At 38.0% G+C, this 19,782-nt stretch overlaps 3 pseudogenes across 3 annotated transcripts in view; all 3 read left to right on the top strand.

Annotated features, from left to right (window-relative positions):
• Nucleotides 1-19,782, top strand: part of LOC309799247 (centrosomal protein of 78 kDa-like) — a 780,309-nt pseudogene that overhangs the window by 47,454 nt on the left and 713,073 nt on the right. The gene's annotated exons all lie outside the window — the stretch shown is intronic.
• Nucleotides 1-19,782, top strand: part of LOC309800867 (centrosomal protein of 78 kDa-like) — a 720,575-nt pseudogene that overhangs the window by 10,433 nt on the left and 690,360 nt on the right. The window lies entirely within an intron of this gene.
• Nucleotides 14,399-19,167, top strand: LOC309800875 (3-hydroxyisobutyrate dehydrogenase, mitochondrial-like; annotated as a pseudogene). Its single transcript has 2 exons — nucleotides 14,399-14,512; nucleotides 15,231-19,167. The product of its transcript is annotated as a 3-hydroxyisobutyrate dehydrogenase, mitochondrial-like (transcript).

The following is a 19,782-nucleotide window of genomic DNA, read 5'->3' as shown; positions in this document are numbered from 1 at the left end:
TTTCTGCATAGACTGCATCATTAGGTCCTCTGGAATCTCATCTCTCTCTCTCTCTCTCTCTCTCTCTCATCACATACATAATGTTTCTCTTCATCTTCATTGCCACCATCTTAGCCACTACCATTTCTCCTTTGCTCTACTTGAACAGCCTAGTATCTACACAACTATCTTTTCATTTAATTGCTTTCTCTTGCATCTAAGATAAAGTCGAAATCCTTAGCCTTATAGATTCTGGCCTTGCCTTTTCTTGTAAGTTGTATTTTCATACTTATAAGTACAGGCACACTCACACGCACACACATATAGTTGGTATTGTTAGTTTAGGTTTGGTTTGCCCTCCCATCCTAGCATGAGAAAATTAAGAAACAAAGTCAAACCAAAAAAAAACTTTAAAAATAAATTTGAATAATATCTTTTCCCTCCAGAACATTTCTCTAAAGCAGTATTATCATTAATGGCAGTACAGACCAGAATTTTTTCCCTTAGACATAAAGGCATGGTGAAGAAGTCTCATTAAAAACTGGAATCTAAGCTTTCAATGTCAAATTCTGTCTCTAATCTTCTGCAGTAAGCCATAATGATTAAAGTATAGGAATCTGAATCAGAGGTCTGGTTTAGTATAATCTTTTTTGTAATAAGCTTTGTACCTTAGACAAGTCATTTATCTCTCCATTCCTTAATTTCTTCATTTATAAACGGAGACGTTAAGAGTATTGATATTCAAGGCTAATGAAAAAAGAATGCATCTAAGTACTGTATGAAACACTTTAAAAAGTAACCAGTTCAGGTTCTCTGCCCATTTTTAAATTGGAATATCTGGGGGGTTTTGATATTAGATTGTATGATTTCTTTAGATAATTTGGATATTAACTCCTTATCAGATATATCATTTGAAAAAATCTTTCATTCAGTAAGTTACCTTTTCATTTTGTGATGGTTTTCTCCTCTCTGCAAAAGGTTTTCAGTTTGATATAATCACACTTGTTTAATTTTACTTCTGTTGGCCATGCCTGAGGAGATAGACCCCCCCAAAATATTGCTAAGATCGATGTCAATGTATTTTTCCTAGGGGTTTTATGGTTTCAGGTCTTAAATGTGAGTCTTCAATCCATTTTAAATTTATGTTTATGTATAGTGTAAGGAAATAATTCAGTTTCACTCTTTTGCAAGTAGTTGTCCAATTTTCCTAACACCATTTATTGTCTTTATTTCATTGTATGTTCTTGCCTCCTTTGTTGTAGATTAATTGATCATATAACTGTGGGTTCATTTCTGGGCTCTCTATTCTATTCCACTGACCTATGTGTCTGTTGTTATGCTAATACCATACTGTTTTGATTACTATAGCTTTGTAGTATAGTCTGAGATCAGTGCATGTCGTACCACCAGCTTTGTATTTCTTTCTCAATATAGCTTTGGTTATTGGAGGTTTTTTGTTTGTTTGTTTGGATGATTCTATACAAATTTTAGGATTATTTGTTCTAATTCTGTGAAAAATACCATTGGTATTTTGATCGGGGTTACATTGCTTTGGGAATACATACAAATGACCAAAAGACACATGAAAAGATGCTCAATATCACTAATCATCTGGGAAATGCAAATCAAAACCACAGTGGGATATCACCTTACACCTGTCCGAATGGCCATCATCAAAAAGGGAACCCTTGTGCACTGTTAGTGGGAATGTAAATTGGTGCAGCCACTATGGAAAACAGTACAGAGGTTCCCCCAAATGTTAAAAATAGAATTACCGTATGATGAAACAATTCAACTTCTGAGTATCTATCCAAAGAAAACAAAAACACTAATAAGAAAGGCTGTATGCACCCCTCTGTTCATTGGAGCATTACTTATAATAGCCAAGATATGGAAGAAACTAGTGTCCATAAATAGATGAATGGATAAAGAAGATGTGGTGTATATATACACATATATATAATGAAATATTACTTAGTCCTAAAAAAGAATGAAATATCTTCACTTGCAACAACATGGATTGACCTAGAGTACTAGGTGTGCTAAGTGAAATAAGTCAGGCAGAGAAGAACAAGTACTGTATGATTTCACTTATATGTGAAATCTAAAAAAATAAAGCAAAGAAAAGAAAACAGAAACAAACTTGTAGATACAGAGAACAAACTGGTGATTACTAGAGGGGAAGGGGGATAGGGGACTGAGAGAAATAGGTGAAGGGGATTAAGTGGTACAAATCTCCAGTTATAAAATAAATGTCTTGGGGATGCAATCTACCACATAAGGAATATAGTCAATAATACTGTAATAATTTTGTATGGTGATATATGGTTACTAGACTTATCATGGTGACCAATTCAAATGTATTTAGATGTTGGATCACTATGTTGAACACTTGAAACTAACATAATATTGTATGTCAACTCTACTTCAATAAAAAAGTGACCAGTTAACATTAATTGGTATTATAATTACATTTTCTCTGCATAAAGGCACATTTTATTGATTTTTTCATTATAAAGTATAAAAGTACCTTTTACTCTCAAGATGAGTTCTAAGATTACTTGTTAATGTTAATATGGTAATTTAAAAGATGTCTAGATATAATTTAATTTTAATTGCCTAACACAAATATGTCTGATATTCACCAGTATGAATTCAAACCTATTAGTAAAGATGTCAAATGAGTCACCAAAACATTTTTGTTTATTGCCTCTCATTGAACCCTAAATGCTAACAAGACTTTTTGTTGGAATGAGGGATCAAAATTTTATACTCTTTAAGAACTAATGCCATAGCTGTTTTATTTTTATAAATAAAGCTCTTTCCGTTTACTTTGTAGTGTACAATTTTTGAATGGCCTGGAAAGAGAAAAATTATTCTTTGGGCTGACAAAAATGATAAAGAGGCTCATTGCTGATGAAGGGAAGAAGACAAAGAAGAATAGAGAAAGAAGGATTCGTTCCTCTTTCAAAAGGGGGGCAAGATACTAGAGCTTTCTGCAGGGAAACTGAAGCACACCTTTCTTTCTGAGATTTGAAAGGAAGAGATGCCCTACATTGAAATATCTAGAGTATATCTTTCATTTAAAAATGAACCTAGCTAATCATCCAGTGAGGAAGAAAAGAGTAAAATAGCCTTTGATCAAGTCCTTTCTGTGGTGTTAAATGCAACTAATTATAATGAATATCACATATCTAATGAGTTCAAGAATTCCCCTTGGAAGACTTGGTCTGTCCTTTACAAAAAAAGAGAGTTCAAGTGAGTTATTTGCATTTGGTAGGGAAGCTCTACTGTCTAAATCATACTCATTTAAAGGTGAAGTTCAGGGCTTCCCTGGTGGCGCAGTGGTTGAGAGTCCACCTGCCAATGTAGAGGACACGGGTTCGTGCCCCGGTTTGGGAAGATCCCACATGCCGCAGAGCGGCTAGGCCCATGAGCCATGGCCGCTGAGCCTGCGTGTCCGGAGCCTGTGCTCTGCAACGGGAGAGCCCACAACAGTGAGAGGCCTGCGTACCGAAAAAAATAAAAGGTCCAGTTCAAAGTCTGCCATAGTTTGTTATTATATATGTGATTTTTGAATGTAATATGCAGTTATATATGTATATAACATCAACAAGAAAGTGACCCACTTTAGAGTCAAGAAAATATATAGGTGAAGTGTAAAAGGGTTGGAGTAGATATACCATAACAGTAACAACACAACAAAACAACACAACAACAACAAAACTGGAGCGGCTAAGAAAATATCAGAAACAAAATGTTTTAAGACGAAAATTTTTACTAGAGACAAAGATATTTTAAACTGATAAAATGATTATAGCATCTAGAATGTATAATAATTATAAACTTATATGCACCTAACAACAGAACTTCAAAATACAATGAAGCAAAATCAACACAACAGAAAAGAGAAACAGACAGTTCTACAATAATAGTTGGATACTTTAGTACCTTTCTTTCAATAGCAGAACAGACAGAAAATCAACAAGAAAATTAAAAAAAAAAACTTGCACAACATTATCAATCAACTAGACCTAACAGCCATCTATAAAACATTCCACCCAACAGCATCAGAATATACATTCTTTACAAATGCACATGGATATACTGTATGCTAGGCCATAAAACAAATTTCAGTACATTTTAAAGGATATAAACAATACAAAGAGTGCTCTCAGATGACAACAGAATGCAATAAGAAATCGTTAACAGAAAGAAATTTGTTGAAAATCACAAATGGAAATTAAACAGTATATTCCTAAATAATTCATGGGTCAAGTAAGAACTCATAAGGGGAATTAGAAATAATTTGAGATGAAGTAAAAGGAAAGTATAACATGTTAATATTCGATTGGTCGCACATAGTCTTTTGAAAAGCAGAGGGGTTAGACAAAGAGATGTAAATTAATTAAAAAATCATTTATTATTCTGGGAATAAAAAGAACTGGGCTTAGTCTCAGTTTTGCCTTTCTTTATCTTTGTGTCTGTTGATCATCTTGGAATAGTCATTACATAGCCAGAATACAGTTGCCATCTCAGGAATCAAATACCGTTATCTCTAGGGCTACCATAACAAGATACCACAAACTTGTTAGCTTAAAAGAACAGAAATTTATTTTATCACAGCTCTAGAGGCCAGAAGATCAAACTCAGAGTGTTGAGAGGGCCATGTTCTTTCTGACGCCTCGAGGGGAGGATCCTTCTTTGTCTTAACCAGATTCTGGTGGTGGCCATCAATCACTGGTGTTGGCATTTTTTGATTTGCAGCTGCATCACTCTGGTCTCTTCCACTGTTGTCACATGGAATTGTCTCTGTGTGTTTCTGTCTCTGGAAACAATTTAAATAGAAATTTCTATTTTTAAAAAACAAACTGTTGATTACTATGCTCTATTTAGATAGTTCCTCTAACCCACACCCAGTTCCATTTCCCCATATGTATTTGAGAAGGAAAGAGGAACTCCTGTGAGCTATCCTATTGGAAAAAATCAATGATACAGTGCTTTACTAGAGATGCCTCTTACCTAAAATATTTGAATTAAATATAAAATCTGGGGAAATTATCACCCAGTTTCCCTCTTCTAGAGGCATGATCTGAATGATAGGCAGCAGAATATTTTATACCCGTGAGGTTTGCTGACATTATTGATTTGATCCAGAATCTGTATTTTCTCTCTAAAGAAAACAGTATTCTCTCTTTCCTTTCTTTAATTTATAATGTTGATGTCTTAAGATTATTGTCAGAGAGGATGCTTGTAGTTCAAATGATTTGGCTGTATTTCACCAGTATTATTACAAGGTAGTCAAACAATGGCTGGGCTCCAGTATAGACCTCGGTCCCTTTGTTCCACTGGGATACGGATGTGAAAGCCACTGTTTCCTTATATTCCAAAGACCAAATAAATAAAACAAATAAATAAACACACAAAAAAACAAGTAAATGAAACTATCTTAAAACCAACTCTCTTTTCTTCCTCATCCATGTTAATTCTCTTCTACCTAAAATTACTTCCTGGAAGTGATTTTTATGTTTCTTAGAGCCTCTTTATGTATATATCCACACTAATGCATATAAAACTGTTCCTTGTAGATCTTTTACTTTTTCCATTTGAATAATTATTTTCACATGTCATATAGAGTTTATCCATTGTCCTAGATATGCATTTTTCCTGTGTATTTGAGCATCATAGGAAGATAAATTCTACTCTTGAAAATGTTAACTGGTGACTGAGACACAGAAAGCTATTCTTCTTACCATTTTTCAATAGTGAGTAGTAGATTCTGTAGGGGTGGAATTTTAAGATGTAAGTATACTGTTTTTCTACACTCCAATTACGTTCCCCTTATCATAGAAATTGACCAGTGAAGTGTGCTGCTGACTTTTCAGAATCCACGTACATACAATCCATTAAGTTATTAGATATAACGTTGGTCAGAAAAGCATACTGTGAAATGTTGCTTTTATTTAAACTCCCACTATTTTCACTCCATGGTTTCAAGATTTGACTTCTTTATTGCCCTCTGGTGGTGGGCTCTGTGAACTGCATATTTACGGGTCTGGAGCACGTATCTTCCCGGAGGTATTCAACTCCTCAGGTACAAGCTAAAGAGTAGATGATAAGAAGCATTCAGATTTATTAAAACTAATTAAGAATATCAGTAGCCTGACTGTTGTTTCTAAAAATATAAAATATTTATCCTTCTGTTGTCAAACAACCATATTTCATGAAAAGAAGTATAAATCCTTTTTTGCTTGCAATAAAAGAACAATAATTGAAGGTATTCTTCATTTGGACCAAATACCTTCTCTGAAAACATAAGTGAAAATAGGAGTTGAACTTTCCAAAATATTCTTTAGTAAATAAAACTCCACATATAATTTCAAATTATCATTTAATTTTACCTTAAATTTAAATATCTATATTGACTTAAATGCCGTCCTCTGTAATTTCGGATGATTCCCTCCTTTATATCTTCTTCCTCTCTTCAACAAATAAAATACATATGAATGCCTAACATGAGGTAGGGTATTCTCTGTGAAATAATGATGTTGGGATACTTGATTTTGACTTAGCAGAGGGGTTGAGCCTCTGTGTTGGTGAATTCTCCCCAGATGGTGCGTGTGGAGAGGGTCAGGCATATCTCTGTGCTCCTGAAGTTTTCTCTGTGAAACTGTCAACCTCCAATATCAGAAATAACTTCCTTCGTGAGAAGGGATTTTCAGACATGAAAAGTTTTCTCTTAAAGTGCAAGTATTTTTAAAATCTATAAAATATAGAGCATTATAAATTTTCTTTAGTTACTACAAGCTGAATTTTAACTGAGAAGACTGGGAAGTCCATGTATGTGTACATGCATGCATACGTGCATGTTTGTGTGCTACACGTGTGTGTGTGTGTGTGTGTAGGTCTACTGAGGATACAGAACATATTCTGGACATGACAGAGCAGTGGTGTATCAGAAGGGAAAAGAGTATAAAGGACCAGCTTCACCTGCTTAATTTGTCCCCTGACCTGGTGTCGTCTTATTTTCCACCATCCTTTGCTGATCTGTATACTAAATACCCAGGGCTCCTGGGTACCTCCAGGTACCCCTGTAAGTTTTACAAGCCTGTCAATATCCCATGTACAGTGGATGGAACCTGGACTTTTTGCCCATATAGTTTTCCTTTCCCTCAGAGTTTTCGTCTGAGCTATGTCATGGGGTAGGTACTGTTGTGAAAATTTGTGCTCACTTGTTAAATAGAAACTACTCATTGAACTGTTTAAACAAATAAACAGTATCTTGAGTCAATTGCAGGGCACCTCCAGTCTCCACAAAGCAGAGTTACTTTGGGACAGGAAGTTCTTTTAGTTTCCCCTTAAATCAAAATACAAAGTTATTGAGCAATTCTAGGACCAACCCTATAGTTGCAAACTTGGGAAGAGATCACAGGATTCTGTAATCGTCTGCTTATCCCCTTATTGGGACAGCAAATAGCTCAATAGTTCTTATACTGAAGTCAAAACGAAGAATAATACCGGAACAAAGTCTGCATTGAAAGTCTGTGTCTTATTTTTATTTTCTCTTGGCACATAGTAGGTAACTGTTAAATGTTCTCTTGATAAATGTTAAAAACACACAAGGTACTTCATATACTAGGGGTCATAAAATTTCAACTTTTCTTTTGGTGTAGGGGTTGATGATGAAAAGTTTGGAAACTTCTGATCCATGTTAATGTTCCTGCTTTGAGAACTGCAGGGTGCAGCTTTTAGATGGAAAAAGTTGCCAAGAGGACCAGAAGTAGAATAAAGGCATTTATGTAATTCTTCTTTATAATTTCATTTATTGGTTTTCAGCAACTAACTTTGAAAAGTTGCCTGAGGCTGCCTAGGGTCTGCAATAAGGATCACAGCTGTGCTGTCCTACCCCCTTCCCACATGTGGGAACAGAACCTACCCAGCAGTGCTAATAGAGGCCCATGGCTTTCCGCCCACCTCGGTACTGCTCAAGGCAGTGGCTGTTTTCTACCAGCCTCACCCTTCTCCATGTGAATCTTTTTCTTCTTTCCAGTTTTATTGAGATGTAATTGACATATAACACTGTATAAGTTGAAGGTGTACAACATCATAATGTGATACATGTATATATTGCAAAGTGATTACCACAATAAGGTTAGTTAACACATCTATGACCTTACACAATTAATTACCTTTTGTGTGTGTGTGTGTGTGTGTGTGTGTGTGTGTGTGTGTGTGTGTGTGTGTGTGATGAGAACATGTAAGATCTACTATCTCGGAAACAAAATTTTGAGTATGCAATAGAGTGTTGTTAACTATAGTCACCATGCTGTACATCAGACTCCCAGGATTTATTCATCTTATAACTGGAAGGTTATACCCTTTGACCAACAACTCCCCATTTCCTCCACTCCCCAGCCCTTGACGGCCACCATTCTACTCGGTTTCTGTGAGAGCAGCGTTTTTAGATTACACGTAAAAGTGAGATTATGCAGTGTTTGTCTTTCTCTCTCTGACGTATTTCACTTAGCATAATGCCCTCAAGGTTCATCCAAGTTGTTGCAAATGGCAAGATTCCCTTATTTTTTAAGGCTGAATAACATTCCATTCTACATATGTGCCGTATTTTCTTTATTCATTTGTCTGTCAATGGACACTATAGAAACAGAAACTCACTCAGTTCCTACAAGTGTCCAAGGTAACAATAGACAAAATATGGATGTTGGTGGGTGTAGATCCAGGCAGTAGGTTAGACTACATCCCACAGGCAGGAAGGCCGCTATTTTAGGAGGAGCTGCTTTGAATATGAATCAAATAATAATTGATTTATATATCACCAGTTCAGAACTAACTCATCTGTTTTCGACACCTCACCATAGATATGAAATGAGAATGAGTGGAAAAAGAGGCTTCTGAAGGCAAACAGTCATAAAACCCATTATTATTCTGTAAAAAGGAGACTATACAGTCTTACCTTTAGAACCTCAACTCAAACAAAGACATGTAGCAGCCTCAGTAGGATATAATCGCAACAGAAAAAATACAAGCAGAAGGCAGAGGAAAAAGAAGTGCCATTTGGTATGGGAATAAATAGCTCTGTATGTCTCAAAAGCCTCCTATAAACATGTCTGGGTGTCAATATAGTGTAATAATTAATATCCATAAACCCTGAGTCTTAAGAAAAAAGAACTGTATCTTTTGCTTTCTTTTAGAAAGGGACAGAAAGGTAACTATATTTGCTTTAATAAATACAGAGACTTAGTGCACTTAAATATTTGATCAACTAATTTTAAAAATGTTTCTTACAGTATACATCATTTTCTGATGAAACAGGGGTAAAATAAGGTTCTAGGGTGTGAGGAGGGCATGAGGTATTATACACATTTTCTTTTCTGTCCTTTTGTAGCTGAATATCCTTTTCCAGGCCTAAAGAAGTAGTAAAATTATGCACCTAAGATTGAATAAAAGGTTTCATAGACATATTTTACATATATGCCATTAGATTTCCACAGAGTTATTTCAGGCTGCCGACAGGTTGCTTGCTTGAGCTGAGACCCCTCTAAACAAAGCCCAGGAAGAAGGTAACAACTGTGAAAGCCAACTTTTTTATTCTGTGAGTAACTTGGCTGCAGAGCAGACTAATTACCCCTTTAACCACACTGTTTGAACTCATTGTACTTATCTGGGAATCACTATTCTGAAAGTAGAGAAGGGGACTAGGGAAGTTAAAAGGGACAAAAGACTTAAATATGGTCTCTTTGCAGAATCTCAAAGGTCAGGCAACAGGCTTCTTCTTTCTGATGGTTTTAAAAAGAGAAGATGAGCTGTGGTTTAAAGGTCCACTTTGGAATTCAAGTTCTACCTCAGGTGCAGCCTGAATACTAGTCTCCACCTTGAGTGAATCACTGAAGGATCATTTCTCAGCACATAGTCAGTGTTTGTTAAATTTTCATATTATTTTATCCCAGTGAATAATATTGATGAGGGATTTTGAAACTATTAAATTCTGCCAAAGGACTTGATTTTGTAATGATACCAAACCTTGGAAAATAAAGGAAGTAGAGATTGGTGAATCCTTGACAAATTATTAGAGTTGTAACTGATTGTTTCATAAGGAAAGATAGGGAATGGATCACTTAGGAAACTGAATGAACACTTTGAATGTCCTCTATTTCTGTTAAAACTACAGGTTAGTTGAGCTCAAAAATTGTAGGTATAAAAATTGTGTTTTTTGGTAATAAAATTTGTTTTAACCCTTCTCTCAATTACGCATTTAAATGTTGACCAATTCACAAGTAACTGTTTACAGTCGATGGATTGGCCAGTGGCTTTGGGATCATTCATTTTATAGTCTGGGATTTCCAGTGTGATCTTTATTTTCCCATTTATACTCTATTTCATACATTTTATTAGCAGTAGTAGTAGAAATAGTAGCAGTAGTATCATTATTATTTAGTTAGAGTAGAATTGTTTCTATAACTTCTTACGGTCAGACGTATACTAAGCAACACACAATTTGAAAGCACTGGTGTTGGAGTAAATTCGATGTTGATGAGACTAGTCACTGCCCTTAAAGGAGCTTGTCTTCTAGTTGGAAAGATGTGACATATACAATAATCTGAGGCATTAAGTAAATACATGGGTCTGAGGGCAGAAGATCCTGAAGGAAGCAAGCTACAAAGAACTCATTTTGAATCCTGGCATTAATATTGGCAGATCTCCTCACACCTTTTTACGACAGTTATAGACAAAGCAAGTAAGACTGGAGAATACACTGCAATGGCCCAAATAAGATTTAATGTCATTTCAGCCTAGGCTTTGAGTATATGATAATTTAAATGCTACCTAAATAGTAAATTTACTTTAATGCTGACAACGTAGAAAAGATACTTTGCTGCAAAAGTATACACAGTAGTAACAAGTGGATTTTGGAAGAAACTAATATTTTGTCTTATACTGGTAACTACACTATTGCCCCAGACCTAGCAGCAGCCTTTATTCTTTGTTGTTTTCTTCTAAGACTGAAGAGCCTCTTTATTGTTTGTGCTGATTTTTTTTCCACCAACAGATCTCAGAGCAATCTGAGTGCACTGGCCAGTTGGGACAAAATTATCATTAGAATTCTTGGCTAGAGAAGAAAGCTCCTAATTTAAGAATGGCTTTTTGCCTTCTGAGAGCTCAGAAGAGCACATTGCAAGCCATCTACATTTATAAAACATGTTTTAGTATGGAAAATTTCAAACATCTACAGAAATAAAGAGAAAGAAGTAGAAACTTTCATCCATTGTTCTCATCAAATGTCCATTTCAGGCCAATAGATTTTCTCTACACCCTCTCTTACTACTACCACCATCATCCCCAGCAATTTTAAAGCAAATCCCAGATTTCTTTTTCTCAGTGAAAACGTCAGTATCCATATTTCTAAAATGCAAGAACTGCCCTTTTTAAGCTCAACTATGTCATTATCACACATCCGCAAATAATAATGATTCCTTAATATCAACAAATAGCCAGTCAGTTCATGTTTCCTTGATTGTCCTATAAATGTATTTTTATTTTAATAACCATTATTTATTTGATTGCTGATCCAAACACAATTTCTTTTAAAGTATAGGTTTAAAAGAACTCAATTTGCTCATTTTTCTTGCAAGTATTTGTCCTTGAATTCAAAGCATTCATCCAGTAGGGTTCCCAACTGTCTGGATTATGCTGATTGTCTGGATTATGCTGATTGCATCCCCTTTCTGCTTATATATTTATCATGCTCCTTTGGCCCATGTATTTACTGTCAGTTGGTAGATAGATCTAGAGCACTGACATAATTCAGGTGTGATTTTTTTGTCAAGTTTACTTCATAGATAATATTGATGAATTCCAAAAGGAACTATCAAGTGTCTGTCTTACTGTGACGTTGCAGCCATTAATGATCAATGTCTAGATCCATTAATTTATTAAGGGTACCAAATGGTGATATTCTACTAACTAGATGATTATTCATTTACTAGCTAGAACATTATTTCATCAACTACTTGGTTGCCCTGAGTTACAGTTTAATTAGGAAAGGAAGAATAAATGTTTCTTTTATTTTATTTACCAGTTTTACAAAAAAAGAAAAAACAAGAGAGAGAAAGGTTGACTCTTCCAAAGATAACTAATGAGGTATTTTCTTTCTTTGTTGTTGTTTTCAGTGAGGTTGTTATAAATATCGATGCAGAGATTGTCCCCTCTTAGGTTCACGGATCCTGTTCAAGTTGGCTCCTGAGTCCTTTCCACACAACCACAGTAGTCTTTGAAGTCTTCCCAGCTCTCTTATATGACAAGATGTAACAGGAACATCTTGTTCGTTTCTTATGCTGGATTTGAAATCAGCTGTTTCTCCAAGGAGACATTATCCACTGTGTTTATTCAAACTTGTGTTCCTTCTAGTTTAACCTTCTCTCGAGACATGATTTTTTTAAAACAAATTACTTACTGAATTTTTCACCTTTTCAAATCTTGCTATTCTCCAATCACTTCATTTCTGAATTTTTCTAATTTCTTTTATGTTTTTCTTAAAACCAGTTTCTATTCCTTTGAAAATTTCTTTTACTTTTTCCGCAGTATCAGGCAATAAATTTCATTTGTTCTGTGGACGTGTCTTTCTGTGACGTTTTCAGGATTTGCTGGAACTTTCTTTTCACCCTTCTTTTTTCTTTTTTTTTCTCACTGATTTTCTACAGGATGTGAATGGAATACCCTTCTGTCACTCATTTTTAAATGAAATAAGTTTCCACTTTAGGAGGGAAACATAGATCAGAATATAATTTCTAGCTTCAGAACTCCAGGGCTCACTATCTTCTATTATTTTCACAACATAATTTTATTGATTTATTTATTTTTTGCAGTACGCGGGCTTCTCACTGCTGTGGCCTCTCCCGTTGCGGAGCACAGGCTCCGGATGCGCAGGCTCAGCGGCCATGGTGCACGGACCCAGCCGCTCCGCGGCATGTGGGATCTTCCCAGACCGGGGCACGAACCTGTGTCCCGGCAGGCGGACTCTCAACCACTGCGCCACCAGGGAAGCCCCACAACATAATTTTAAAAAATGACCTTAAAATTTCTAAAATCTTCCTCCTCGGCCCTCCTATGCCCATTTACCCAGGCCTCCTCTTTCCTGTCCTTGTTGAGTATGGGGATTTGTTCTGGGATGGTGCTTTGGTTTGATAGGTGTCAAGGTTTCACAGACCCCAGAACACTTGGCATCCTCAGAACATTTCAAAGTTCTTGCACTCAGCTGCAAAGTGGAGCCTGCAACATTCACTCCCGGTTTCTGCCGCTGTTCTCAGTGAGTTTTTCAATCTCAGTGAGTTCGTGAACCATAGTAACCTTTGGCTCTCCTGAAAGAGAGAGAGAGTCCTTCCCTCGTCTTCCTCCCACACACCTTGGGATACACATATGTAGGTCTTTTTCCTGTTGTTGATTTGTTCCTACCTGGTTGTATGTTGCAGTTCATGTGGACACCTTGTTGTAGATGTTGTCTGTGGGTTTTTGATCTTGTTATCCTAGATGCTTTTCTTTCTTCTTTGTGGGGGTGGGGGGTTGTGTATTTAGGGGAGGGGTGGCATATTCAGGGATAAAAATCTTCTCTGTAGCCACCACCATTTCCCCAGAATCCTCTGCCATTAATATTTAAAACAAAATCATGGGAATCATTATCCGGATCCTTAGGATAATCATTACACTGTATCTGTCTTTTTTTCCAGGCTTCAAGCTGCCTGTGGCTCACCACGTTAGTATACTGACGTGACTGGGCAATGCCTAATTTGATGGGCTCTTTCTGTACTACCTTCCTCCTAATCATGACGGTCTTGTACGCTATACATAGTCTTCTTCACTGATAGGGAATTTAGAAAATACAGGAAGCCATGGGTTTAATAGCTGAAAGTGGAATTAATGTGTTCTTTTTCCCAGGTAAAATATCATAAGACTCCTTAGGCCAAAGTTGTAAAATGAAATCGCAACTTTCCTGGAATCATTTTGCAAACGTGAATGCCCACATAAAGTACACTAGGACTTGAATCCAAGGAATAACACATTTTTAGAGCCTCCAAATGTATAAACTTAGTACAATTCTGCATTACTTCTTAAGGCAACTGAAGAAAATAATTTTGTGATCAAATAAATATTGATTTTATTAACAGTTATTTTAAAAGTTTACAAAACTTATAAAAAATGTTAAGGCTCTATCAGCCTCATCAGTTGTTATTTCTTTTCTAGAATCTTGGATAAAGGAACAGTCGTTTGAGGGGAAACATGGTATAAAATGGGAAGATAATCTAACAGTAAAGATAGTTATATCTCTTCCTGTGTGATGAACTACTCCTAAGCTTGGTGGTTTAAAACAGCAGGCACTTTATCTCCTCACAATTTGTGAATCAGCGGAATGGGCTGGGATCTCCTGGGTGGATCTATCTTGCTTTCACCTGAGGTGACTACTGAGGCTGCCATCATCTGGTTGCTGGACTGGGGCTGGTTGCTTTCACATGTCTGGCCATTGGTGCTGGCTGTGGCCTGTGCCTAGTCTCCACTAGGTTAGCCAGGCTTCCTAACATGTCAGGTTTCCATGAGGACAAGCCCTAAAGCACGAGTACTCTCCAAGTTTCAGCTCTTGATATGCCATTGGGCCAAAGCAAGTCACGTGACCAAGCCCAGGTCAAGGTGGAACAAAACTACACAGGGTGAGAAAACGGGGGGAGGGGCATTTGCACTGGGGGTCAGTAGTCTAACAAACTGCTGCAATAACTATATAAAGAAAAACACCCTGGAGGACAACTGGTAAAAAATAAATGTGTGCGGGGTGGGGTGGGATTTGGCATAGGGGGGCAAAGGCAGTAAACAGGGGCTACCAAAATCTGAAGATTCTGGAATTTTTGGAAAATCCACTGGGATTAAAGGAGTTACACAACCATGTTCTGACACCAGAAGAAAGGCGCCAGTTGAGCATCAGGGAAGTCTAGCGCTCTTCCTCCATCGCATCAATTTTCACGTTTCTTTGACTCAGCATATTTGTAGAATGAATCATGACTTTCTATATTAATTCAGTTTTTCAAAGAAATAGTGACCTCGCTTCTATCTGCTGTGCCACAAAAATGCCGTAGAAAAAAATTCCTTCTGTTAAGTCGCTCACTAGGTGAAACTGTATGTTTAACCTAGTACCAAAGAGGTATTAAGAATCGCCACAGCCGAGCCGGCCCTCCGCATCACGCACCCTATAGCAGCCAGTGGGTGAGCCGGGAGTCGAGGAGGTCACCGTGAGAAGGAGGGGCGCGGGCAGCGTGGCAGCCTCCTTCCGTCTCCGTGGAGCCACCTCCGGCCTCCGGTACAGGGAGTCGTCTGCAGCAGCCAGTGGTGGCCAGCCTTGCAGCGCTGTGTTCTAGGTCAGTAGCTTCCAAGACTCCAGTTGGATTCATTGGAGTAGGCAACGTGGGGAGTCCAGTGGCAAAAGAGCTCATGAAACATGGCTAGCCACTCACCGTTGTTGATGTGTTCCCTGATTCATGCAAAGAGCTTCTAGATGCAGATGAACCCTGTAGTGTCTTCTGCAGGGGATGTAGCCGAAAAAGGTGACAGAATTATTACAATGCATCAATGCACTAGAAGCTTATTGTGGAGCAAATGGAATTCAAAAAAAAGTGAAGAAAGACTCACCATTAATAGATTCCAGTACTGTTGATCCTATGGTTTTCGGAGAATTGGCCAAAGAAGTTGAGAAAATGGGAGCGGTTTTCACGGATGCCCCTGTTTCTGGTAGTGTGGGAATGGCTCGATCTGGCAACCTCACACTTAGGATGGGAGGGGTTGAGCTGCTGTGGTGCATGGGCTCCCATGTGGTGCATCGTGGAGCTGTTGGGACTGGCCAGGCTTCGAAGATCTGCACAAACTTGCTGTTAGCTATTAGTAGGATTGGAACTGCTGAAGCTATGAATCTGGGACTCAGGTTAGGGCTTGACCCAAAACTCTTGGCTAAAATCCTAAATACGAGCTCAGGACAATGTTGGTCAAGTGACACTTATAATCCTGTACCTGGGGTGATGGATGGAGTTCCCTCGGCTAATTACTATCAGGGCGGATTCGGAGCAACACTATAATGGCTAAGGATCTGGGATTAGCATGAGACTCTGCTACCAGCACGAAGAGCCCAGTCCTTCTGGGCAGTCAAGCCCATCAGATCTGCAGGGATGTTGTGCGTGAAGGGCTACTCAAAAAAAAAGACTTCTCATCCGTGGTCCAGTTTTTGCAAGAGGAGGAGACATTCTGAGTTTGCCCTCTGGCTGTGAACACTGAAACATTGAAACCAAACTGTGTCTTGGAGCCCCTTATGGCTCACTCCACAGGAAAATGGGCTTAATCAAAGGTCAACTGTCTGCTTTTGAGTGTGTAGGTCAGGGGTTCCCAACCCCTTGGCCTTGGACGGGTACCAGTCCACAGCCTCTTAGGAACCGGGCTGCACAGCAGGAGGTGAGTCGCAAGCAAGCCAACTAAGCTTCATCTGCTGCTCCCTATGGCTCACATTACCGCCTGAACCTCACACACCCCGCCCCCCCTCCCTGGAAAAATTTGCTTCCAGGAAACCGGTCCCTGGTTCCAAAAAGTTTAGGCACCTCTGGTCTAGGTCACAGTAGATCCTGGGATTTTTCGCCCATTCTAAACTGCTTATTCTTTTTATCTATTTAGCAAACATATCATCTGTAATTTTTTTTTCTGCAAGCCACTGATGGTAACTGCTAGCTAGCTAGCTGATTGGCCTTTTTCAAAAGTTTGATTCCTGAGCATCTTCAGCTAAAACTCTGCCTACTTCACTCAGGATATTATTTACTCCACTTTACAAATAAAACTAAAATTGTTTTCAACAGGATAAAATCTATCCTCGAGGAAAGAAAAGAAATTGGTGTGAGAAAAGATATTAGAGAAAGGGGAAGTAGAGTGAATTACTACCTGTGTCCCTCAGAAAATTTGTCCTGTTAAATAACCCAGTGGTGATATTCTTGCATTGAGATTACTGGTTTAATTTCTAGGAGTTGTTAAAGCAAGAGAACTCCTTGCTGCATGTTATGTAATTTGGACTCTGTTACATTATCTTGTTGTGCCCCTCTTGTAACAACTTCCCATACTCAGCAAACTTGTTTTTTTCATATTTTTGCTTCCTTGTCCATTTTTACTGCATATTTTTTGACTTCAAAAGAATGACATCTTTAGAACTGTTTCAGAGCCAACGATGATATGTGCTTTAGATAATTATTACACTATGCTAAATATAACCATATTCTTTTGAATTCAAATAAATTTCTATGCTGATATAAAAAGAGAGGCACATTTCATCAATGTTTAAATAGTATCCTTCTTCCTCTAAAACTTAAAATAGGATTCAGTCTGATTCCTAAAGGGTTATTTTCTTCAACAACAAGAGCTGACTTAGGCCATTTCTTGGCAGTGGAATCTGAGCATAGAGGTCCCTGTCTGACTGCCCTTTGTTTCTCACTCACAGTATCCTGGGTGAGTGTAATGGACGGGCGTGCCCTTATGACTTAGCCCACTGCTACTGCTCCTGATGAGGGCTAATGGTGTGGGCCACTTTAACTCCTGCCCAGCAAAGTGCTGACATCTGGGGTTTCCTATCAAGTTTACCAGATATTTCACAGTAATTTCATAATTTACACAACATAAAAACACTGATTTTGAGCTTAGGAAAGCATTTCATTTAAACAGATACAGAACACTACTCTACAAAATGGTTTAAAATTTGTGAGCAATTGCATTAAATAAACTCTAATATAAATTAATCTAATACAAGTAAACTAATAGTTGCAAAGCTACTGGTTGCTTCAGAAGCGGTGGCTACGGATAACTTCAAAGTTGTTTCCTCAGTTCATTAAGAGGAGGAACTATTTGCTGTCAGCTTCTTCTTGGGGAAGCTTAGTTTGATGCTGATTCGCGTTATGAATGTATAGGAACCATTACTGGTTCTTCCTTTCCATATTCAGTGCACCATTATACTTCTATCCTCTTAAGATCTGGATATCTGTTACTGCTACTGTTGGCTGGAGCCTGGGAGGAGGAAAGCTATCAAGAAAAAAGGTCAACAAGTGTTAAAGATTTTTAGCATACCACTGAGACTTTTTATCAACCATAACCATAAGAAATAATAATTAAAATTACTTATAGCCTGGTCAGTGAGACCTTGAGTAAATTGTGGAAGCATCCATGTTTCATAGAGTTTCAGGGGATGGATATTTCCTGTTATTAACTCTATATCCTCTTCAACTGGAACAGAGAGACCTTTCTCTGTTGAAGCAGTTTTGTCTTTTTCCTGGGCATTTTCAGTTTTCTCTTAGGAGAGACTTGTAAAGCTTACATATACAAACTTACACATACACGAATAAAGCAAAGAAGGGATAGAGCAGTCTTGAGAGGACACGGTTTTGTAGCAGGCACACAAGACAGAGCTAATACTCCCTGATTGCATTTGCCTCCCTAGCCCCATCTCCTTTGTGGAAAGCATCAGCATTCTGACTGGTCTCTGCACCCCACTAACTGGACGGAACACTGCATTGGCATTCTTAGGGAGCACTGATGGTCCCTCCGGAAACTGTGGTTAGAGCTTGTGCAGCCAAAGTGCACAGGAAAGAATCAAATATACTTCATATAACATGCTTACTCTGTTTTGCTTAATTAGCACTTATTCCCTGTAAGAGGCTGATTTCTGCTTTGACAGGGAGTAATCGAACTCGGTATTCACGCAAACCATAAAATTAAAGTTAACATACCTCAGCTTTTCATCCTACTGGAAGAAATGTATGAAATCTAAAGTTATTTTTTAATTGCTGCTGTTTAGAACGCCTGAAGCCCATTTGCTGAACTTGTTAAAGAGCAGTGTTAATGAGGGTATTTTTCGTTTCTTTCTTTTCCGACCACAGCATGAATTCTCAGCCCAAAGTGTGCCCTGTTTCCCACAATAGAGACAGGGGAAAAAGTGCGAGTCTCTCACCACAAAGCATGAGACAACTACAAATACTTCTCTCCCAGAGTTAACATTGATGAGAGTCTTTGTGGAAAAGAACTTCCTCTTTTTGCGGGAATACAGTAGAAATGCAAGATGTATTCTCCACAATTTCACTATTGGAAAAATAATTTCATAGTCTCTCTCTCTCTCTCTCCCTCTCTCTCTCTCTCTCTCTTTCTCTCTCTCTCTCTCTCTCTCTCTCTCTCTCTCTCTCTCTATATATATATATATATATATATATATATATATTTTTTTTTTTTGCGGTACGCGGGCCTCTCACTACTGTGGCCTCTCCCGTTGTGGAGCACAGGCTCTGCACACACAGTCTCAGCGGCCCTGGCTCACAGGCCCAGCTGCTCCGTGGCATGTGGGATCTTCCCAGACCGGGGCACGAACCCGTGTCCCCTGCATCAGCAGGCGGACTCTCAACCACTGCGCCACCAGGGAAGCCCCATAGTCCATATTTTTTATTGGTCTTCTTAAAAAGTGTTTAAACACTTAAACACAGTGTTTACAATAAGGAGTAAAAGAGAAGATTTTCAATGTGATATTTCAAGGAGCATTTTGTAAAGGCAGGATCCAGTGCCAACTTTGGAAAATTAACACACACCTATGAGATCAAAGAGTCACCTGCAAAAAATTTTATTATGTTTTTCTTTCATACTAGTTTCCTAAAGGTGCATTGTTACTTCTTGGTAACGTAATAGTCAGAAAATACAGCAAATAGTTTCTCCTCTTAATGGTGGCCATTTGAGGAAGAAGTAGCT

The sequence above is a fragment of the Mesoplodon mirus genome (genome assembly GCF_964341445.2).
Source record: "Mesoplodon mirus genome assembly, chromosome: 3".
Lineage (NCBI taxonomy): Eukaryota > Metazoa > Chordata > Mammalia > Artiodactyla > Ziphiidae > Mesoplodon > Mesoplodon mirus.
The sequence above is the reverse complement of the archived record's forward strand: the minus strand, read 5'-3'. Positions and strand labels throughout refer to the sequence as shown.